At 45.7% G+C, this 23,828-nt stretch overlaps 1 protein-coding gene and 1 long non-coding RNA gene across 8 annotated transcripts in view; one reads left to right on the top strand and one right to left on the bottom strand.

Annotated features, from left to right (window-relative positions):
* The window catches only part of TMEM266 (transmembrane protein 266), a 91,954-nt gene extending 90,102 nt beyond the window's left edge, over nucleotides 1–1,852 (bottom strand). For 3 of the 5 annotated variants that reach the window (XM_081925653.1, XM_081925656.1, XM_081925655.1), the window contains exon 1: nucleotides 1,446–1,851. The gene's annotated coding sequence lies outside the window, so the exon portion shown is untranslated. Of the gene's footprint in view, nucleotides 1–1,445 lie in introns of all 5 variants that reach the window. The other 2 variants (XM_081925658.1, XM_081925657.1) reach the window with 2 other exon arrangements.
* LOC309378022 overlaps nucleotides 1–23,828 on the top strand; it is a 69,078-nt gene that overhangs the window by 34,224 nt on the left and 11,026 nt on the right. For all 3 annotated transcript variants that reach the window (XR_014171790.1, XR_014171791.1, XR_014171792.1), the window contains 3 exons: nucleotides 10,227–10,361; nucleotides 21,731–21,796; nucleotides 23,752–23,813. This is a non-coding gene — a long non-coding RNA (uncharacterized lncRNA). The remainder of the gene's footprint in view (nucleotides 1–10,226; nucleotides 10,362–21,730; nucleotides 21,797–23,751; nucleotides 23,814–23,828) is intronic.

Below are 23,828 nucleotides of genomic sequence, written 5' to 3'. Positions count from 1 at the left end.
TTCCCTCAAGCCGTCCCAAAAGGCCAACCAAGCTTGTATACAAAAACCCACAATGAATTCATGGGCATAACCCAAGGGGGGCAGCTGCCCTCCATCAATTAAATCAATAAAAATACTTAACTAAGGTTCTGCCCCCTAACATAAATCCTGGCTACGCCCATGAATGAATTCCAAAAAAGTACTACATCAGTAGGATCTGTCCTACATACACTTCCATAGGGAAATTCATGAACTTCTCACTAGACCCACCCTGACATGCATATTGTTTTACAGTGACAAAGCAAAGGGCTGCTTACTTGCCACATAATCAACTCTATGAACTTGAGAAGCAGTAAATTCATATTTCTCTTTCAAGTATGTAGGTAACCAGAGAGAACCTACAAAAAATTCAATGGGCAGAGAGGAATGCCTTCCTAACACACTTTGGCAAAGGGCACCTCATCACCTTTTTGCAGATAAATGGCTCATAAAGCATGCACTCCTCCTGTTCCCTGCTGTGGTGAGATTTGCAATCTGGTACAGAGAAAGAAAGATGAAGGAAAACAGTCTCCCTTGGGGAAAACCATACACTGTATTCTTCTTCTTCTTCTTCTTCTTCTTCTTATTATTATTATTATTATTATTATTATTATTGAGAAAGTGTTGCAGTGGCCACACTTAAAAGAATCCCACGGAGTTCAGCACCACCACAGTGGCAACAGGATAAAATGACCTGCCCTCCACCACAGAAATATGCACCTTTTATGTATAAGCTGATGGAAGGGACAATTCATTGCCCTAATCTTTTTAACTCTGCAGCTTTAAGAATGAGTTTGGACTGAAGGGAAGGATGCTCAGCATCTCACCACAAAGCAACGTCAAGTATAAACTGCATTTGGGAGGCAACAGGGAATCCCCTGCTTGTGGTGCAGATCCTCACATGAGAAATGCCTGCTTTTACGAAAATAATATTTGTAGAAGGGAGTCCCAGGCACTCCTAACAAGCCAGTCCCCATCACTCCGCTAATACAGCCTCTGAATGTGCAATATGTCCGTCCCTCACGAAAGGGATGCCTTGCACCTTAGCAGGCAGGATATCCCCGCCACCATGACACTCGCACGGCGTTCGTCCGCCGCCTTCCTCCTCCTCCTCCTCCTCCTCCTCTGCAGTGGGGAATGCCGGCTCCTTGGCCCAGGAAGCCCCCTGCCCAGCTGGGCCAGCCGGAGGGGACTTCCCTCTCGCGCGCCCACACACGCACCCCAGGCGCAGTTCGGGGGGGGTGGATGCTCCGCTGTCACCCTGGACCCCCCCCCCGTCTTTTGCAGGGCTCGGTAGTGCAAGCGGGACTGGGGACCCCAGCGCCTCCCACTGCAGCAGGTGAGCACGTGCGCCTTTGCAGAGGCCGGGAGAGGAAGAGAGGGGGGGGAGGGGGCAGGAAACCCCCCGCCCCAAAGGAGCCACGTACCTGCTGCTGCTGCCGCCCGAGAAGCCTAACGGGGAGCCGCTCTCCTCGGCGGCGGCGGCGGCGGCGGCTGCAAGAGCAGCTGCAGCTCCACCGAAGGATCAGGCTAAGCGGCGCGCGAGCGAGCGCGGAGCCACACGCACGTGCGCGCGCCCTCTCCCTCCGAGGTCCAGGGTTCCAGCGCCACCACGCATGCGCCAGCCCCCTCTCCTCCACACTCCCGCCCCCGCCGCCCCCGCCCGCCCCCCCTCAGCCGACGAGCCCGCGCTTCCTCCTGCCGGGCGGGAGGGAAGGAGTCCCCCCCCCCCCCCGCCGCCATTCCTCTTCCCTCGTCCCTCTTTCCCTCCCGCCCCTCCGTCGCCTTGGAAACAAACCCGCTGCGCGGCGGGCGGGCGGGGCGCTCCCGCGGGTCACGTGGTGGGCGGGCGGAGGGCTTGGTAGTAAGAGTAAGGCTGAGGAGAAAGGGGCGGGGCCAGGAAGGGGATTGGCGCTTGCCCGGGGGAGGCCTGGCCTTCGCCTCAGGTTTAGGCGGGAAGAGAGGCCGGGCAGTCACAAAAGCAGTCAACGTGAACAAAATAGCAAAAGTGGTGCCACCATTACTTCAGCCCCACTACAAGGGTGGGGCTCTTCTTTCTTTCTTTCTTTCTTTCTTTCTTTCTTTCTTTCTTTCTTTCTTTCTTTCTTTCTTTCTTTCTTTCTTTCTTTCTTTCTTCTCTTTTATCTGGCATGGAATATTTGTGTGTTCACCCTCTCATCCCAAACGGGCCCTCATGTAATATTTATAAGTAATTAAATGAAACGAGGACTATTTGCAATTGTCCTCGTGTAAGAAAGGTGTAAGAAAATCTGCCCACAGCTGACTCAAATTCTCATTTTATTGAAGGTTGGTGCACTTAGCTTACTTAGTTTACTTACAAAGTCCTAATGTAAAATTTCAGAGCCTAGCAACAAGCTAATCTAATTGCCACCAGCCCTCCACCAGTGGGGAGGAAGGAGAATGGTGGGATAAGCCAGTGGTTTTTGCCCGTGTGCCATGGCACCCTGGGGGCCTTGAAGGATGGCCGGGGGGCTGCGGGCAACCCTGACCTCCCTCCCTCTTCCCTCCCTCCTCGGATGCCCTCTTGCCTCTGGCTGCGGGCGAAGGGTGCCCCTAGGGCTGGCCAGGGGGTGCTGGGTGCCAGGAGCCGAGGCGGCCTCGGAGGAAGGAAGCAAGCGGGCGAGGGAGCCCAGCCAGCCAGTCCGCCAGCCCTGGCTGGACAAGGGGGAGGCCAGGCAGGCAGTGCTGCATGCAAGGCCTGCCTGGGAGCTGAGGGTCTGGTGCTGAAGGGGGGACTCTGCCATGCAGGCCCAGGGGCGCCTGCTGCTGGCCTCATGCTCACCTTTGGCCAGTCTCCGTTGGGCCGCTAAGGCTGGAGCCACCCTCTTCCCAGGCCCCTGGGGGGGAGGCGTGTCTCAACACAAGGGAGGGTGTTCAGAAAGGGGTGAGGGGCTGCTGGCTCTGCAGGCGAGGGGTGACCTAACGCATCCTGAGCCCCCTAGGGGAGCCGCAGAAAGAAGGTAGTTGGTCAGGGGAGCCGTGAACTCAAAAAGGTTAAAACCTCTGCCCTAGAGCAAAACTAACTAGATGCCAGGTCTAAGGCCACAATCCTCCATTCAATTTATTGGGAGTACGGTAAGTCTAACTGAATTTATCAGGACTTAATAGCTGATGAAAGCTTCCATGCATAACTAGAATTTATATATTTATATTTCACTATCTCCTGCCAACCTAGCAGTTCGAAAGCACGTCAAAGTGCAAGTGGATAAATAGGGACCGCTCTGGCGGAAAGGTAAATGGCGTTTCTGTGCGCTGCTCTGGTTCGCCAGAAGCGACTTAGTCATGCTAGCCACATGACCTGGAAGCTGTACGCCGGCTCCCTCGGCCAGTAAAGTGAGATGAGCGCCGCAACCCCAGAGTCGGCCACGACTGGACCTAATGGTCAGGGGTCCCTTTACCTTTATACATCACTATAGTGTTCTTGAAGCTACTAACATGAGTCTGACCAAACTGCGGGAGGCAGTGGAAGGCAGGAGTGCATGGCGTGCTCTGGTTCATGGGGTCACAAAGAGTCGGACACGACTAAACGACTAAACAACATGCATCACTAAGGGCATTGTGGTGTAAACCACTGAGCCTAGGGCTTGCTGATTGGAAGGTCAGCGGTTCGAATCCCCACGACTGGGTGAGCTACTATCAAGTAGATAAATAGGTACCACTCTGGTGGGAAGGTAAACAGCGTTTCCGTGCGCTGCTCTGGTTTCTCCAGAAGCGGCTTAGTCATGCTGGCTACATGACCCAGAAAAACTGCGGACAAACGCTGGCTCCCTCAGCCAGTAAAGTGAGATGAGCTCCGCAACCCCAGAGTCATTCGCGACTGGACTTAACTGTCAGAGGTCCTTCACCTTTACCTTTTTATACATCACTAAACAAGTTTAATCTAAATGTTGAGGTCAGAAAAGGACAAAATCAAACAGGATTTGACTTTGGGGGGGGGGTCTGGTTGGAGTTGCTTTTAAGTAGAAGATTTGTCTCGTGATATAATCAAACTTTTTTCTGTAGCATGTTTTATTATCGCTTCATTATAAAATACATGAGTTGTATAAAGGGATCTAGTCATATAATGGACTTTGTTGTTACCATACTTCAGACAGTAACTGATATATACTGGATCCATTCAAATAACATAATTCTACAAGAGAAGTGAGAGACATCTAGAGAAACTGGTTTGGTTGCATAAGGAACTGAGATGTAAGAAGGCTATGTATAAGAAACGGAAGAAAGGAGAAATCAGAAAGGAAGAGTGTATACAAATAGCAAACAGTTGTAGGGAGAAGGTCAGACAGGCCAGAGCTCAGAATGAAGGTTTGCAACGACTTGGATGAAGGAATTGAGGGGATGCTCATCCAGTTTACAGATGACACCAAATTGGGTGGGGTAGCCAATGCCACAGAAGACAGAATTGGGATTCAAAATGACCTTAATAGATTGGAGAACAGGTTCCAAACAAACAAAATGAATTCCAGTAGGAACAAATGATTGTTTCTCCACTTAGGCAGGAAAAACAAGCTACAGAAATATAAGATGGGGGACGCTTGGCTTGCCAGCAGTACATGTGAAAAGGATCTAGGGGTCTTAGTAGACCAAAGGTTTGCCATGAGTCAACAGTATGATGCAGCAGCATACAAAACTGTTATTCTAGGCAGCAACAACAGCATCAATAGTATAGTATACCATTCAAGGGAAGTAATTTGTTGTTGGTATCCGTCTGTCTCGAGAAACAATGGAGTCTGCCTCCGGGGGTGAAGTTAAACCACTGGAGAATAACAGCAGCCGCTTTGACTGCAGAGACCTGTAAATTGTAACTGCTGCCTTCCGCATTGTTTCTTCTGTGTTAGCAGCACAAGCCTGGGTAATGTGTATGGAGATCCTGGACTGCCCAGACAAGAAGATCCCCTGCCCTCCAATGCGGCCTGGCTGATGTGGTCCAAAAGAAAGCAGAGCAATACATTTGGCACCAGCTTGGCTGCGGGAGTTGCCAGAATGAGGTGTACAAGGTGCTATCCAACCATCTTAGGGATTGCACTCCGCATTTATGTAGGGTTTGCTCCTTAGGCTTTTCTTCTCCTGAAGATAATAAAAATAATAATTTATTATTTGTACCCCGCCCATCTGGCTGGGTTTCCCCAGCCACTCTGGGCAGCTTCCACAAAGACCAAAAATACACTAAGATGTCACACATTAAAAACTTCCTCGAACAGGGCTGTTTTAAGATGTCTTCTGAATGTCAGGTAGTTGTTGTTCTCTTTGACATCTGATGGGAGGGCATTCCACAGGGCGGGTGCCACTACCGAGAAGGCCCTCTGCCTGGTTCCCTGTAGCTTTGCTTCTCACAATGAGGGAACCACCACAAGGCCCTCGGCGCTGGACCTCAGCGTCCAGGCAGAACAGTGGGGGTGGAGATGCTCCTTCAGGTATACTGGGCCGAGGCCTTTTAGGGCTTTAAAGGTTAACACCAACACTTTGAATTGTGCTTGGAAATGTACTGGGAGCCAATGTAGGTCTTTCAAGACCGGTGTTATGCAGTCTCAGCGGCCGCCCCCAGTCACCAGTCTAGCTGCCGCATTCTGGATTAGTTGTAGTTTCCAGGTATGGAAGGAATACTCCTGCTCTATTCTGCCTTGATTAGACCACAGCAGGAGTACTGGGTCTGCTTCTGGGCACCTCAGTTTAAGAAGGATATTGACTAGCTGGAATGTGTGCAGAGCAGGGCAACCAAGATGAAAAGGGTCCGGAAACCAAGCCTTTTGAGGAGCTGGGTATGTTTAGCCTGGAAAAGAGGAGATACATCTTAAAATACCTAAATGGCTGTCACATGGAGGAATGAGCAAGCTTTTTTCTCCTGCTCTGGAAGCTAGGACTTCAACCAATATATTCAAGTTACAAGAAAGGAGATTCCGACTAAACTTCAGGAAGAACTTTCTGACAGTAAGGGCTGTTCGACATTCAGGAGGTGGTGGACTCTTCTTTCTTGGAGATGTTAGGTTATCTGTCATGGAGACTTTAGCTGAGATTCCTGCATTGCAGGGGCTTGGACTAGATGACCCTCGCGGTCCTCTCCAACTCTAGAATTCCGTCTCTTGTTTTGTGCAACTTAAATGCATGTTTTAGAGTCTGGCTAGCATATTATTAATTGACATAGGGCACATTGGCACACCATGGGGAATGACAGAAGCTTTAAAAGAGCTGCATTTTAAAATGCTAAAATGTTGCCTGTTTGTTCATATATGCACACGGGGCAGATTGCATAACCATGCAGAGAGAACAGCTGCAAGATTAGATGCTACAGCTTAGAGATTACGTTGATTCAGCAGATTGCCTTGTGGCTGTCTGAGAAAGATTACACCATTGGAGTAAAGAATACCCATTTACACAGGGCAACCTCCAAACTAAGTAGAAAAAACTCAGTACAAAATTACATTAAAAAGAGAGGTGGGGATAAATTGTCACAATCTCATAAAATTTGATATATATATATTTCTGAGTACCACATCAATCTCAGATTTCTAAACTGTTTTCGCTTTGTGTGTATTGCCTATGATTAGAAGTAGTTTTTGAATAAGTTAATTCAGTTATATGCTGTTCCATAATCAAAGCTTTACAAGTATATAGTAGGGAATGGAAGGAGCACTGGGTTGACTGAATACAGTGGTACCTCAGTTTACATACGCTTCAGGTTACATACACTTCAGGTTACAGACTCCGCTAACCTCGGGTTAAGAACTTTGCTTCAGGGTGAGAACAGAAATCATGCAGCAGCGGGGCAGCGGGAGCCCCCATTAGCTAAAGTAGTGCTTTAGGTTAAGAACAGTTTCAGGTTAAGAACAGACCTCCAGAACGAATTAAGTACTTAACCCGAGGTACCACTGTAATGTGATGAAGGAATGTGCTAAACTGGTGTTTGGCTGTAGTTATGAACTGGATGAAAAAAACAAAACCCTAAAGCTCAGTCCAGATGTGACTAGGCATTTTAAAACGGTGGTTACTCAGTCTGAATTAGGGGGGATGCAACTTTATATGGTCATACTTTTCCTGAAGGATCAGGTGTGCTACCTCTGGGTACGTTACTGCCAGTCAATGGAGGCACAAGTTAGCTCTCGGGCACAGGGTGCCTTCCATCAGCTTCAGCTAATGGCACAACTGCAACTCTTATCTGGGTGAGGATAAGCAGTTTTAGTTGTCTATGTTCTGGTAACCCGTAGTTAGATAACTGCAATGTGATACATGGAGCTGCCTCTGAAGGAGCAGCTAGTGCAAAATTTGGCAGCCTGATCACTGATTGGAACCAGGATGTATTAGCCTATAATACTAATTCTGGTCTCACTGTATTGGTTGCCGGTTGTTTTCCAAGTCCAGTTCACAGTGCAGGTTTTGACCTATAAAACACAATTTTTTATACAGCTCAGGACCCCAATTATAGGCTTTCCCAGTCCAAACCTTCCTGGACCTTTTAATCATCACCTGTCTTTTCTCCGCGTGCCGCTTCTGAAAAAGGTCTCATGGGTTGCAGTGAGAGAACAGGCTTTTTCAGTTGCTGTCCCTCAGCTGTGGAATGCCTTTTCCAATGATGTTTGCCTGGCATGAGCTTTGTCCATTTTTAAGCACCATGCAAAGGCGTTATTGTTCTCCTAGACATTTGAATCTCAGTGTGGTTTCATTTTTGTCCTGTTTTTTGTGTCCATCTTTTAATTGGGTGGAAAATGATATTTTCCTTGTCATTGGATGTTGGTTGATACTGTGGTATCAACACTGGTTGATACTGTGTATGATTTTACTGTTTTACTGTTGTTGTTTTTGGTATCTCTGTATTTTAAACTTATAAATTGCTTTGAGACCTTAATAATGATAATGATGGAGATTGGAGAGTTTTGTTGGTGAGGTGAAACTGCAAGAACTCTGGTCTATGGCTCTTTAATATGAACAAATATCACTGTCTTCATCATAGATTTAGGAGCAATGACTATCCTTGCTACTGTATATTTAATGTACATGGGGCATTTAAAAAATAGTATATATATAATGCTTCTAGAACATCTTTAGGGAGTTCCCTAGGTACTGAACATGTGATTTTATACATCTGTCAACTAATTTACAGATTACAGTATGAAATCAGGCATTCAGAAATAATGGGACAGCTGTTCTCAGTTGCACTCATGCATCCCTACTGAATGCAGCTGGTTTTCAGGAGGGAATTTAGCCTGTTAATGTTTTTAGGGTACAGGAGTATCCAGGTTGCTCATCATCTGCTGTCAACCTTAGTAATGACCAATATACACAGTTCAACATTAATTTGTGTTTTGTTCAACGTTAATTTGTGTTATATTCTGATGAAAAGGAACTTGTGCTTATTTTGTATATTTTAGTATTTTTCTTATCTAATGTGCAGTTAAGTTCTACTATTTTTGTTACGCTGCAGCCCAACAAACTGTTTGAGCATAATTCTGTTTAATTCCATGCTTCCTGGCAGACAAGACACTGCAAGAATTTAATTTTGGTCAATGAGCCACAATAGCTGCTAGAGGGCCATGAAAATTCCAGATTTGTTCTGAATCTATTAAATAGCTTGGTATATTAATACCAAAAGATCTAACACAGTCACAGTTAATATAAAGTAATTAATAAGAGTTTTCTTCAGATATTGATAGTTGGGAGTCATTGAACCTTACCCTTTGGGGAATGGTGAATGCTCTCAAAATGAATATTATTCCGAGATTCACTTATATTCTGAACGGGATTTCAGTTTTTATATCTGGATCATATTTCCAAAGATAAACACCCTCATTAGGAAATGCCTTTGGGGCTGAACAACACCAAGGATATTCTTGCAGCGAATGCAGCTAGAAATTAAAGAAGATGGTTTCAGAATTCTGAATTTAGAATTAGATAATTATGCTTATATACTGTTAATGTAGTAAATTAAATATTGGAAAGCTACTGCTGGTCTCAGTTTTCCAGCGTGAGCAACCCTGGAATATATGCATAAATACAGTACCTTTGGTTGCTTGGACAATACTCAGCTAAAATTATTTGAAATCCCAGGTGACTGGAAACAACTACATTAGAAGGATATAGAATAATAAAAACAAATTTGATCCCTTTTCACATCCTAAACTTACTTTCTAAGGAAACTGTACTCTAAAAATTGCAAAAAAGATGGTATGGAAAAATCAGATGGAAGCAGGTGTATTGACTGATAGATAAGGAAGAAAATATCAGATGCGGCCCAATGGCAATATCTTCAATTACAACATCGCCTAAGAAGTGTGTTTGGGCTGGCAGCCCTCTCAGCTTCTGAGACACCTGAGATGTTAGAACAATGGGATAACTCATTGAAGACAAGCTAAGGATTGAAGGACTAGCTAAGATAGCTCAGTATTGGAGATGTGGCAAGGACAATGCCCCCCCCCCGAAATATATGTTTGTACAGAGTTCTATACGCACCATGTTTTGGGAGAAAGTGCTGGACTGTGCAGAAAAAGATTCAGTTTTTCAGCAGAGAATATTCTTTTGAACTATATAGCTATTGAACTGTACACCTCTTTTGAGCTATATACCTAACAATGGGACATGAAAATGGATTCTACATGCCCTAATAGTGACCAAGAGTCTGATACTGCTGAATAGCTATGATCAACATTAATTCATGGACCAACAGTATGACAACACATGCAATTTATGAACAGACTACTTAACAGATGTAGACTTTGTTTGGATAAATATGACAACATTCGGAATGAGTTTAAACAGAATGTAATACGCTATTAGCCAATGTATCTATTAGGATAATAACACTAAATCAATTTATATAAGAATTTATGGGAGTAGATTACATTTCAATTTTGTATATTCCCCCCCCCTTTCTTATGCACATGTTTGTTTTAGTTTTTCTCCCTCACTCCCCCCTTTTTTCTTTGTATCACTTTATTTCTTTATGGTTGAAATTATTTCAATAAAAGAATATGTTTTAAATGTCTATCTCAAAGAGACAATTAAGCTCTTATTCAGCCTTATGTCATAATACATTTGTTTGTTTTTGGTGCGGTAACTAACAGAACCTCCTAGACTACTGGTGTACATGTGTGGGTATCAGATGTTCTTTTGGGCAGCAAAACAAGCTAATGCTATTGTAGGCTGCATGAACAGTGTCCAAATCAAGGGAAGTAATAGTGCACTCTATTCTGTCTTAGCCTGACCACACCTGGAATACCGTGTCCAATTCTGGGAAGCACAATTAAAGAAGGATGTTGACAAACTGGAATATGTGCAGAGTAAGGCAACCAAGATGATCAAGGGACTGGAAACCAAGCAATATGAGGATCTGGGTATGTAGCATGGAAAAGAGGAGATTGAGAGGAGATATACGTAATAGCCATCTTCAAATATATTAAGGGCTGTACATGTAGGATAGAGCAAACTTTCCCCCCACTGCTCTGGAGGGCAGGACTTGAACCCATGGCTTCAAGTTTACAAGAAAGGAGATTCCGACTAAACAGCAGAAAGAACTTTCTGACAGTAAAAGCTGTTTGACAGTGGAATTATCTCCCTCATGGGGTAGTGGGCTCTCCTTCATTGGAGGTTTTTAAGCAGAGGTTGGAAGGCCACCTGTCATGGATACTCTATCTGCATTGCAGGGGGTTACACTAGTCAAATACACCCCTTTGTCTTCTGGCTTCATCCCACTATAGGGTGGGTAGGCATTGTGATTGAGATGGTTATCTGTCTGACACTTTGAGGGCAGAATATCAGCAGTCATGACTCCTTGGGAAGGCCCTGCAGACCTGACTGTACATCTTGGGGATTATGGCCGGCTCTCTCACCCCTCCCCTTATACCTCACTTCCCTGGGTCCTAAATGCCATTGGAACTGAGAAGATTGATACAATGATGTGATTTCTTATGAATTTCTAAAGTTTTCCAATTGATCCTGTACATAGATACATTTATCAATGAATTGCTACATTTTGTAATGTGCAATGGAGGCTCTTCATCTTTGCCTCATAGTGTGGAGAGTGAAATATACTCAGAGTCGCAAAGTGATTTCATGCTCTTTATTCAGCTCATAGTGGTGAGGAGGAATGAATGGAAGTCCCCTCAAAGTATCTGCTTTATATACATTATTTACACAATGGGCTGCACATGATTGGCTAATTCTGGAATTCTACTGTAAGCCAATCAGGTTGTGGATTCACTTCTATCTGGAGCATGATTGGGTGGTTCCTGCCAACCAATCATATTGCTGCATTGTTCTAGGACCAATCAGACTGCTGCATTCTGAATCCTATTGTTCTAGGACCAATCAGACTGCTGCCTTTTGGATCCTATTGTTCTAGGACCAATCAGACTGTTGCAGTTTGGATCCTATTCACTCAGTACATAACACCCCTCCCCTCTAAGTTCCAGTCCTGCCCGGGAGGTCGCATTCATAGTCCTGAAGGTACGCCGGCGGCCTACGTGTGCGTTGCGGCCTGGGGTGTTCCCTGGTCCGGGGTTCAGGTTCTGGCTCGTGTTCCAAGGATGCTGGCTGTGATGGGGCTGTTTGGTCTGGTGCAACCTGCTCGCTCAGTCGTAGTTCTGGTTCTGGTGTCCCTTCGGCCTCACGGGTCCTCTCTGTATTTACTGATTCTGCCTCTCCTGCTTGCCCCTGCTGCTCTATGGGCCTCACTGCCCCACTGTTCCCTTGGGATTCCCTTGACCTGTCCTCCTCCTCCTGGTTTTCTCCCGGGAATCGTCGCCGTATCTGGTCGCAGTGGCGGCGCCAGCATTGCCCCCCATCTGTTAGCACCTCATATGACACGGGGCCAGTGACCCTGGTGACTGTGGCGGGTACCCATGCAGGGCCTGCCCCAAAATTCTTTGCGTACACTGGGTCCTGGGCCTCGAAGGTCCGGGGGTTCCTGCCTTCCCCCACCCCTCCCTCATCCTGAGCTCTATCGGGGTGAAGGCGGTCCAATCTGATTGCAAGGCGCCGACCCATTAGTAGTTCAGCGGGGCTCCGGCCAGTCGTTGAGCTGGGGGTGCTGTGCTGTGCTAGAAGGAATGTGGCAAGGCGGTACTCCCAATCCCCTTGCGTCATGCGGCGAAGGGTGTCCTTGGTGGTCCGCACCATGCGTTCTGCTTGGCCATTGGTGGCTGGGTGGAATGGCACCGAACGGATGTGGCGGATGGCGTTCTGCGCTGTGAAGGTTTGGAATTCTCCTGACGTAAATGCAGTCCCGTTGTCTGAGACGAGAGTGTCAGGGAGCCCGTGGGTTGCAAACAGCCTGCGTAGTACCCGGATGGCTGCGGACGTAGAAGTGGACGGTACCAGTGCGACTTCCAGCCATTTGGTGTAGGAGTCCACCACTATGAAGAATGTTTTCCCCTGAAAGGGGCCAGCGAAGTCCACATGCAGGCGTGACCATGGTGCTCGGGCGGACTCCCAGGACTGGACTGGGGCCCTTGGGGGATCTGGGCGGGATTCTTGGCAGGCCTGGCAGTGTTTGACCCAGGCCTCTATCTCTCCGTCGATCCCCGGCCACCACACATAACTCCTGGCAAGGGCTTTCATTCTTACTACCCCTGGGTGTGTCTCGTGTAGGGCTGTGAGGACCCTTTTGCGGAGGGGCTGGGGAATAACGACCCTGCTTCCCCATAACAGGCACCCCTTGTGGGCTGACAGTTCATGTTTGCGGGTTGTGTAGCCGGCGAATTCTGGCCCGGGGCTGCTGCTGGGCCATCCCCTCCACACCCAGTCCAGGACCCGGGAGATGACCCTATCTTTCTTGGAATGGTGTGCAACTTCTTGTGCCTGAATGGGGCGGTCGGGAAGCAGCTCCAGGCTCATAACCTCTTGTGCAGGTGCTGGGTCGGGGCCTGTTTCCGGTAGTGGTAGCCTGCTGAGGGCGTCCGCATGGCCCATCGCCTTCCCAGGGCGGTGAATCAGTGCATACTGGTAGCTGGCAAGGAAAATTGACCACCTGAGGACGCGAGGAGACAGCACTTGGGGGGTCTGCTTTTCGGGGGCAAACAAGCCCAGCAACGGCTTGTGGTCAGTCACCACAGTGAAGGGCCGCCCGTACAAGAAATCATGGAATTTTTTTACTCCCTTCACGATTGCCAGACCCTCCTTGTCGATTTGCGAGTAGTTCCGCTCGGTTTCGTTGAGTGTCTGGGAAAAGTATGCCACCGGTACCTCTCTTCCATCCGGGAGTTGGTGTCCCAGGACAGCGCCAATGCCATAGGGTGAGGCGTCGCATGCTAGCACAACTGGCAGCCTCTCGTCGAAGTGTGCCAAGACCGAGTTTGAGACAAGCAAGTCCTTGACTGCCTGGAATGCGGCCTCCTGGCGCTGGCCCCACACCCAAGGAGCCCGCTTGTCCAGGAGTCTGTGTAGGGGCTCCGCTACCGCCGCCTTATGGGGAAGGAAGGAATGGTAAAAGTTCAATAGTCCCAAGAAGGCCTGAAGTTCAGTCTTGTTCTTGGGTGCTGGGGCATCACAAATGGCCCGTACCTTGTCCCCAGTTGGGTGGACCCCTTCTGCATCCACCATAAATCCCAGAAAGTCCACCTGAGGCACTCCTAGTAGACATTTTTCCCGCTTCACCTTGAGACCCGCCGTCTGGAAACGGTGCAGAACGGTGCGGAGGCGGTCCTCAAACTCCTCAGGTGTGGGCCCGGCAATCAACACATCATCGAAGAAGGGGGTGACACCAGGAATCCCTTTAAGGAGAGAGTCCATTAGATTCTGGAATATGCCTGGTGCCACGCTGACTCCGAATTGCAGCCGCTTTACCCTGAACACTCCTCTGTGCGTCACAATCGTCTGTGCCTCTGCTGTAGCCTCATCTACTGGCAGCTGTTGATATGCTTGGGCCAAGTCCAGCTTGCCAAAAATTTTCAACCCAGCCAGGGTGGCAAGGACATGGCTGACCACTGGCACTGGGTATGCATGGGCCGTGAGGGCCTTGTTTATGGTACATTTGTAATCTGCGCAGATGCGGACCGAACCATTAGGCTTGACGGGTGTGACGATTGGGGTTTCCCAGGGGGCATTAGGCACCGGCTCCAGCACTCCTTGCTCCACGAGTCGGTCCAATTCCTCATCTATACGGGGTTTCAGGGCGAACGGGACCCGGCGGGCCTTGAGCCTGACCGGTCGTACTGCGGGGTCAAGCTGTAGAGCAATGGGGGGGCCCGTATACTGTCCCAACTTCCCATCGAAAACCCCCGGAAATTCCTTGCATATGGCGTCCACGTCCACTTGTAAGCTCATGTGGTTCACCCCGGTGATGGCTAGCCCCAGTGGTCCAAACCATGCCAATCCCAGTAAGCTAATGTAGGGGCCCTTGACCACAAGCAAGTCCAGTTGCCGCGTCCGCCCTCTGTATTGCACCCTGAAGGTCCCCACCCCCATTGTGGGGACCTTACGTTTCTGGAAGTCCCGGAGGGTGAATGGGGCCGGCCTGAGTTTGGGACCCCCAGTAGGGCACAGTTTCCTTAAGGTCCTTGCCGAGATTATGGATAGAGTTGAACCCGTGTCAAGCTCCATGCGGCATGGGGCCCCCTCTATCCGTACCTCTACATAAATTTTCTCTACGTTGGGGTGGGGCAACTGGTATACCTGAAAGTCCGTGAGCTCCGTCGAGTTGCCTTGGTGCGTTGGGCCCCTGGACCTGGGGCTCTTGGGTTGGTCATCTGATGCCTGGTGTCGGGTGGGCCGAGCCCGACACACCCGGGCGATGTGTCCCAATTTTCTGCACTGCCTGCACTCTGCGTTGCGGAAACGGCAGGTCCTCCTCTCGTGACTTTCTCCACAGCTTGCGCAGTTCCCTCCTTCTCGTCGAGGCAGCTGTGGTTTGTGGGCTGCTTGAGTGCGCTGCTGTACTCGGTGCACCTCCTCCCTGTCGGATCCTGAGTCGTTGGTGAGGTCTTCGTGGTGGACCCTCGGTTGGGACGGCTGGCTCGGCCGTGCCTCTTGCGTCGACCTCTCGGCAGCTTCCGTTGCCAGGGCCTCCTCCAGAGCGACCTGGAACGTTAGGTTCTTCTTAGTGTAGAGGCGTCGTTGCAGCTTCTCATCCTTCAGGCCACCGACGAGGCGGTCACGAAGCATGTTCTCCAGCTCTGAGAAGTTGCAGAACCGGGCAGCTTGGCGGAGAGAGGCCACAAACCCAGTTATGGTTTCCCCAGGGGCTTGCCGCTTTGCGTAGAAGGCATTTCGACGAGCCACCACTGAGGGCTGTGGCGAAAAGTGCCCCTTCAGCTGTTCCATTATTGTTTTGTATGGAACAGTAGCGACATCTTCAGGCGCAAGGAGAGCCCGGGCGATTTCAAACGTCTCCTCTCCGCAGACGCTGAAGAATATTGCCCTCTTCTTGGCGTCTTCTTCATCGGTGATCCCTTTGGCTTCTAGGAGGAAGGTGAAACGGGAGGCGTATGCTTCCCAGTCTCCAGATGCTGGGTTGAACGGCGAGAAGCTGCTGTCGGTTGCCATTCTGAGTTCCTTGGGTCCCGGAGCTGAAGCCTGGATACACGGTGCGAGGCAGCGGTGCGGCAGGTGGCGGTGCTGCGATGCTGTGTGTGGCAGTCAGCTCAGCGGGATCCCACCTTCGTCGCCAGTGAAATATACTCAGAGTCGCAAAGTGATTTCATGCTCTTTATTCAGCTCATAGTGGTGAGGAGGAATGAATGGAAGTCCCCTCAAAGTATCTGCTTTATATACATTATTTACACAATGGGCTGCACATGATTGGCTAATTCTGGAATTCTACTGTAAGCCAATCAGGATGTGGATTCACTTCTATCTGGAGCATGATTGGGTGGTTCCTGCCAACCAATCATATTGCTGCATTGTTCTAGGACCAATCAGACTGCTGCATTCTGAATCCTATTGTTCTAGGACCAATCAGACTGCTGCCTTTTGGATCCTATTGTTCTAGGACCAATCAGACTGTTGCAGTTTGGATCCTATTCACTCAGTACATAACAGAGAGACAAGGCTCAGAGTGTGGGGGAGGTCTCTCATCTCCCTTCCAATTTCCCTGTAACAAATGCAAACTTGTTTGATTTGGCTATTGCATTTAACTCTGTAATCTAGCTTAGCTAAGAGACTGACTGAGCCATGAATCAAGAGATCTGCTGCTTAAGTCTTTGCTTTGAATTCACTATATGGCATTTGGTAAGTCACTCTTGCACATCTACAGTATTTATTTGGCTCTGCAGTTTCAGAAAACTTCTTTCCTAGCCCAACCTGGAGATGCAGGGGATTTAAAATGGAACCTTTTGCAAGCAATGGATGTCCCCTGCCACGAGCTATAGCCCTACCCATTTTGTCAAGGAAAAGATTTTCTTCAGGCATCGCCTCCAGGCTCATAACAAAATTGTCCCTACTTTCATTTAGGGTTGGCAGTATGATGTACACCTTTGCAATGTCTCGTTCCTGCAGCTCCACAAATATTTTCTTTATAGCTAGCAGGTAGTATTTGCTGGTGTTGTAGCCTTAACATAAATGTCTCTCAATGCTTGCTAGCTCTGCTTAGCTTCAGCAATGCCCTCACGTTGACGAGTTGGCTGTCCTCCAAACCCAGGATGATAGTGGCATGAGCTCGCTCATCCTTCTGTAGACACGCAGCATTGGGGTTGTTTGGAGTCTGTTCACTTATCAGAGGCCATAAATCCTCCCAATGCAGAAACAGCTCCATCTGGACACTCTAGGTCAAATAGTTGGTTAACCACTCTTAAGAGCATTTCTGAAGCAATGTGGTTCAGGGGGAGGAGCATATAGGGATATATACAATATCAGCCATACTCAGAGCAGGCCCACCGAAATTAATGGACATGACATGGGTCTCTTAATTTCAGTGGGTCTGCTCTGAGTAAAACTTAGCTGAATACAATCTATTGACTTGCAGAGATTTGGAATGCTTATTTATTATACTTTATAGTTTGTGAGGGACTGATATATTAAAGTTGTTAAGAGAATAGTACCATGTACAGAAATTACTACCACCTCTGGTAGTAACACCTGCAAGGAGTGTTGACAGCCAGTACTAGAACGCTATATTAATGCAACTATTACATTGCTTGAGTTTAATTACTGTTTTACAGTGTTTTAAAGGGCAAAACCAGCACTACCATTCTCTTACTAATGGGACTTCCAAGTGTTAGAGCTACAAGTGTTCTTTGTACAGAAGCCAGTGCCTCAAGAGTTAAAAAGGAACAGAGCTGGTTATTAAATTGTGTAGTTTTTACTCTGGTCTATTATCTCCAGGTTTTACAGCTGTCATTTCTACTCTTTGAATACTCGTTTTGAGAAGTGATAACAATCCGTTGACAAAGAAAAATGGCTTACGTGTGGTAGAGAACTATCTATAGGAGGAAGGCATCTTCTCTCACTCTAGTAAAACCTGACTGTAATCAGTTAATGTAATCTTCTTGTAACAATACACTTCCCTGCATGCACCAGAGAGGCCTCAGGGATGGTTTTCTGTGTAGGTATGGTTACTAGACTAGCATCCATGGAAAACAAAACTGCAAAAATAAATAAATAAATAAAATGGATACAATAAAAACATGAAGCGACTAGCTTATACAATCTAAAGTTTTTATCACTGTAATTCATAACACATCAGTGGTGACTATGGCACCCAGTGGATCGTAGCTGAAAGTGAATGTTAACAGAAACAGGTTGCATTGATAATTGTCCTAGAGAGAGCTTTGCATCAGCAGCATTACACATTTAGTGGGGTGAAAATATAATTGGCAATGATCAACAAAGCAAAATGATCCTCACACAGAGTGATCCTTGCACAGGTGTATTGCCCATAATAGACAAGGTAGAGTCAGTGTGTTCTGCACAGCAAGTAACTTCCAGCAACTAAATGGAATGAACAGTTAAAAGTTACTAGCTGCTAACTACTTGGGGAGCCATTCCAAATCCCCAAAGAACCACAACTTCGGCACTAGAATAAATATATATTCTTGCATCCTTTGTTCCCACAATTAATCTAAGAAGACTGCACCATTTTTAAAAGACTTAATAGTTGGAAACCACCTGATCTCCAGCTATAATAATAATAATAATAATAATAATAATAATAATAATAATAATAATTTATTTGGCGGCTTCCAAAAAAATATTTAAATACTGTAATACATCAAACATTAAAAGCTTCCCTAAACAGGGCTGCCTTCAGATGTCTTCTAAAAGTCTGGTAGTTGTTGTTCTCTTTGACATCTGGTGGGAGGGCGTTCCATAGGACGGGTGCCACTACCAAGAAGGCCCTCTGCCTGGTTCCCTGTAACTTGGTTTCTCGCAGCGAGGGAACTGTCAGAAGGCCCTCGGCACTGGACCTCATTAGTGGCCAAATATGGTTTGCTCTAAGGGCAGATCAGACAAAATCCTGACAAAGGAGTCTGTCTATCCCGCTTTGCCTGCAGCTTTGCCTTTAGCACTTCTGTCAGGGCCATATGAAGAATTCCGTTAAACTGGGCTGCAAACACCTTGAAGGCGAGAATTCTTTCTATTTCAAGGTTGGAGTGACGAAACAAAAGATGCACTCCGTAAGATGAGAGCTCTTCCTAAGGGGATAGAAATGTTTACCTTTTTAGTGTCTCTACTTCATCCCCCCAGTAACATATTGCACAGGTTCTTCTCAGGGATTATTAGCACAGAAGAATAATGCACCTGTTACTCAGTTGATGTGAGGGATCCTCTCACCTTTTAACCACCTCCACCCCAGTTTATGAAGGACACAGCTACTTCTCATCATGCCATTTATTTGGCAGGCCAACATTCCTCTGGCAGTACAAGTAAAGAACTGAGGCACTGGTTCAGCTGCTACAACATCCCCCATTTCCTTGCTTTTGTTAAAGATAGAAATTGAGATGCTTGTTGCATTGTAGTCTCAAAATGGAAGTTGGAAGTATTTATGTTCTAGGAACATTTAGATAACAGAAAAATGCGTAGAGCTACTTCTAGTAGCTTTTGCTTAACATCCACCTTGATGTGATTTCTTAATAATAATAATAAATGGCATTTTAATTTACATGAAGGTATTGCATTACTATGATAATAGAAATGCATGGGGTATGTCTAAGAGGGCATAAGAGCCCATATCAATATAGGTATCTATCTCTAATTAGTCCAGTTTACTAGAAATGCAAGAAAAATATGCCTTTGGTTTCAGAAAACTATTATTTGGTGAAATACCGAGTAGTTTGAAAATATTTAAATAAAATGAGAGGTAGAATATTATCGTAATTCTGATTTCCAAGCTTCATGAACTGTTTGAGGAGACAAATATATATAGAGGTGTAAATTAAAGACATGCCAATAAATACATTATTGTTAAGTTAGGAGTTAAGTTGATAAGTTGTTGTTGCTTTGCTTGATCTGCAAAAATGTAATTCTGGCTTCTTCCTTTCATGTTTCTGTTGCCCTGCCTAAATATCTGCACTAGTCTAGAAATAAGAGTAGTCCATCTGCACAGAATTGTAGCAACTCGCTGTAGCTAGAGTTCTTGTCCTAATGCAAAGATACATACCTAGCAATCTCTACGTTCAGGGCAAGCACCAAATTATTGTTATCATTATTATTTATTAATATTTATTAATTTATTATTTGTATACTGCCCTACACCTGTAAATCTCAGAGCCATTCACAACATAAAATTACAATATAAAAAACATAGAATACGTAATAAAAGCAAAAACAAAGACAACCCAATAATGCCCCATTCCACAACATATTGAAAAGGGAATCAAATGTTAAGAGGAGCGTTTTTGTCTGGTGCCTGTTAATGAAGGCACTAGCTGAACCTCCCTGGGCAGATCATTCCAGGAACAGGGAGCCATCACAGAAAAGGCCCATTCTTGCGTTGCCACCCTCCGGACCTCTAATGGAAGAGGCACATGAAGAAGGGCCTCAGAAGTTGATCTCAGGGTTTGGGTAGGTTCAGCTGGAGAGTAGTAGTCCTATGTCACCTAAGAAATTGTTTTCCAAGTGTGTGTGTGTGCAGTGGCGGAGTTTCATGCTCTGGCACCAGGGGGTGGAGAGCAGGCAGGGGTGGGGCTGTTGCGTGTCCTGGGGGCGGGGCGTGCCGCCTGCCGGGGGCGTGGTGCCCAGCGTGGGCAGGGGGCAGCCATGATGGCACCCCACTGGGATCGCGCTGCCGGGGGCGCTGTGCCCCCCCCGCACTCCTCGTCTTCTGCCAGTGTGTGTGTCTGTGTGTGAAAGAGAGAAGCGGGGGCAATGTATCAGTTTTGTCATACCTGTACCACCTTCACCCGACTGCTGACAGGAGAAGGCAATCCTAGCAGGGCCGACAGCAAGTGGTGCACACTGTTGGCTCCCAGGGACTTTTCTTGGGGGATGTGCAGGGTGTGTGTGCTTGTGCCATGGAGCAACAGTCTGCCACAGAATGCCATTCTGGAAACTACTTCCTTGACTATGTCAATCAGTGTGTCACAGCATTTTTATGACAAGGCTCCTAGTAAAGTGATATCATTTTGCAAACAAAGTGAGTAATCCTGCCATTTCTAGATAGAAAGATAATTTCCTACAACATGTAACAAAATGTTTTTTAGACAATCAGTTGCTGCTAGAGATTCAGTGACGTATACATTTTTTTCACATCAGTTCAGCCTATTTGTAAAACAAAACAGTGATCTAGTTTGTATGAGCAGTTACCATGGCTTCCCATCCAAACTGCCTGTGGCTTGAAGGACAGGTAAGAGACCCCCCCCCCCCATCTAGCTGACTGTATCTAGAATTCTAGAAAGTGATTCAACATAGTATTTGAGAATAAATCTTAGGCAGACAGGAAATATAATTTGTAACTATTTGCAAGATCATTAAAAACAGCGACTCTCTAGGATTTATAGTATTTTATCGCAATGGAGTGTCAGGTCGTATTTAAACCTTCACTTACCAGAGCCCCAGCCAGCCATAAATAAATAAATCCCCCCCGAACCCCAGACATTTCATTTAAAATGTAAAATTCCCCTTGATGGACATGTTGGCGCAGAAAAGAGATTGTGTCTGGGATTTCCCAGACATGTGGCAACCCGTGTGTGTGTGTGTGTATGTGAATGCTGTTTGAAAGAACATGGAAGTTTACAGAACCTGGCTCCATGGCACAACTAGTGCTTTTTCAGAACTAGAAAATTTATAAGTAAGTTCTGCTACCTAATAAAGAGCAGGGTAGTTTGTTACCTCAAAATACTCTGGGTTGGTCTAACTCAGGCAAACTTGGCCCTCCAGATGTTTTGGGACTACAACCCCCATCATCCCTAGCTAACCGGACCAGTGGTCAGGGATGATGGGCACTGTAGTTCTAAAACATCTGGAGGACGAAGTTTGGTCATGTCTGATCTAACTGAACATGCAGACTGCATACAGACCGTACATTTAAAGTACCACCCCCCCCCAAAAAAGTCCTGGGAATTTTGGTTAACCACAGAGCTACAAATCCAACACCCTTAGCAAATTGCAATTTTCAGGATTATTTGGGGGGGGGTGATAATAAATTCAATATATTCAGTACTCATGACAACCAGAGACATGAGAACAATCCTCCCTTATTATGTAAGCAAACTCTTAGAAATGATATTGTTTCTAGGAATTTATTTGCACAATAAGGGTAGTTACATTTGCCATAAAAATTAAGCTTAGAAGCAGAATGCAAATATGAAATTACTTTCTGTTTTTCTTCTAGCTGAACAAAGTTGAAATCACCATCGACATGAGTTCCGAATCTAGTGCACAAAGATTTTTTTTAAATGTACGTTACTATTTTATCATAAGATATTTGCAGATGTATGTTTTTAAAACACAGAAAACTATTACAGTGTGTTCAGTAATGCATTTAATGATTTAGTAATATTTCTGTCTAATTATATTTAAATTATTATTTCTATATCATTATAGTTAATGCAAATAATATGAATGTCAAAGAAAACTGCCCAAATGTACATATTTTTGAATAAAAATGCAGAAATATTTGGTTTAATACAAAAAACTATTAATCATAATATGCTGGATTTATTTGAATTTAATGTTTTATCATTTGGTTTTACAGTTTTGGTGTAAAGATTATAAGCCATAAGGATTATTTATTTTGTCCCACTGAAATCAATACTAACATTCCGGCACCATTAATATAGCAACTACCCCAAATGAAGAAAACAGAAAAAAATGATTTTCCTGAATACTCTGTGCGAAATGGAATTGGTAGCACATTTGGGGCAGTGTGTCTTCTGCTGGTTTAGGGGTAAATCTCCAACCTGTGTAGTGGAAACGGCTCTTCTGAACCTCTGCATGCAATGGGAGTGCTCCACCACTGAGCTATGTGTGCACTTTTTGGTAAATCAATTGGAATTGAATTAATTTTATAATGAAATGATTTTAGAATGCTGTACTATTTTATTGTTGTGAGCCGCCCTGAGCCCGGCTTCGGCTGGGGAGGGCGGGATATAAATAAATTTTATTATTATTTATTATTATTATTAAATGCTTAAAACCAGAGCACGTAACTGGGATTGAGAAGCATTACCAACAAAGAAGAAATTGTATGTCTGCATTCAGCACAGTTTCCTAACCCTTCCCATGGCTCATCTTCTTCCGCCCCCCCGCCCCTGATATTACCTCCCTTTATTAATCCCTGAGAAAAGCTGGAAATGGTACTCTCAAGAATTCTGCATTCCTAAAAAAAGTTTAAATTATATGCCAGTATGCATTTAAATGCTACAGTTTATGGCCCATTGAGTTAAAATGCAAAAACTCCAATAGTTTGTAATGATTCTGGATTGTGCCCTAAGTAAATATATGTAAATAATTTTATTATCCAACTTCCCACAAACATACGTATATGCATGCCTCAGAATTTGGATATGCTTTCTCTGAAAAATGTGACAAAGAGATAGTAAAGACAGCATCTCTGTCACATAAGTAATTCACAGGCAAGAGGTTGCCCTAAAGGTGATTATATGGATCTAATCAAAGTACTTTCGGGAATTGGTTTGAAGTATAGGTTCAGGTGCATAGATCTAATCAACCTGGGTGCGGTAGTTGATTTGAAATGTAGGTCATGGAACTGCCTCTAAGAGCTGCAAGGTTAGCCACTGGCATTTTAAAGTAGCTTGGAACTATCTGTTAAGAATACAGAATACGGTACATTTCAAGTGTTAAACAAAGCAAGCATGTATTAAATTTACGTTTGTAACCAGAGAGTTAGCTTCTTCTGTTCATGTTGCTATTTGGAAGTTGCTTTGAAGTTCAGTCAAATGTCACTGACAGTGCATTTTTGCTTTACGATCAAAGCCCTGTTACAGTGACATGTATGCAATGCTGTGAGAACAAAGGGGCGGTTCTCCTGACCCATACCTGGCCTCTGTGTACACCTTTGTCTGTGCCTCAACCTCACCCACGTTGCACTATGCAGTCATATAAATTGTCAGCTTTGAGCATCAAGTACATAATGCCAGACCTTGCTGCTGAATACACTGCATTTTCTTTAACTTAAATGCATCATTTTGTGCACGCAGTTTGGAATTTTAACACTCAGGTAAGCACTCAGGTCTGCTTTTTTTTTTTTTACTGATGCCTCTTATTGTTTTCAGTTTTATTTCCTTATATACAAAGTTGATAGAACATACAGCTGTAGAAATGAGCCACAGAGAAGAACTGTTAATTAAGCAGTGTAATTCAGGGAGCTGTCATTTAATGTTTGTGTTGCAGAATCAGGATACATAAAGAAATTGATTATTCTTTCAAGAATCATCATTGATTTTATTTATACCGTAAGTATAGATCTC

Source organism: Podarcis melisellensis, assembly GCF_964234715.1.
Source record: "Podarcis melisellensis genome assembly, chromosome: 9".
NCBI lineage: Eukaryota > Metazoa > Chordata > Lepidosauria > Squamata > Lacertidae > Podarcis > Podarcis melisellensis.
Note: the sequence above shows the minus strand (reverse complement) of the source record. Positions and strands in the feature narration are given on the sequence as shown.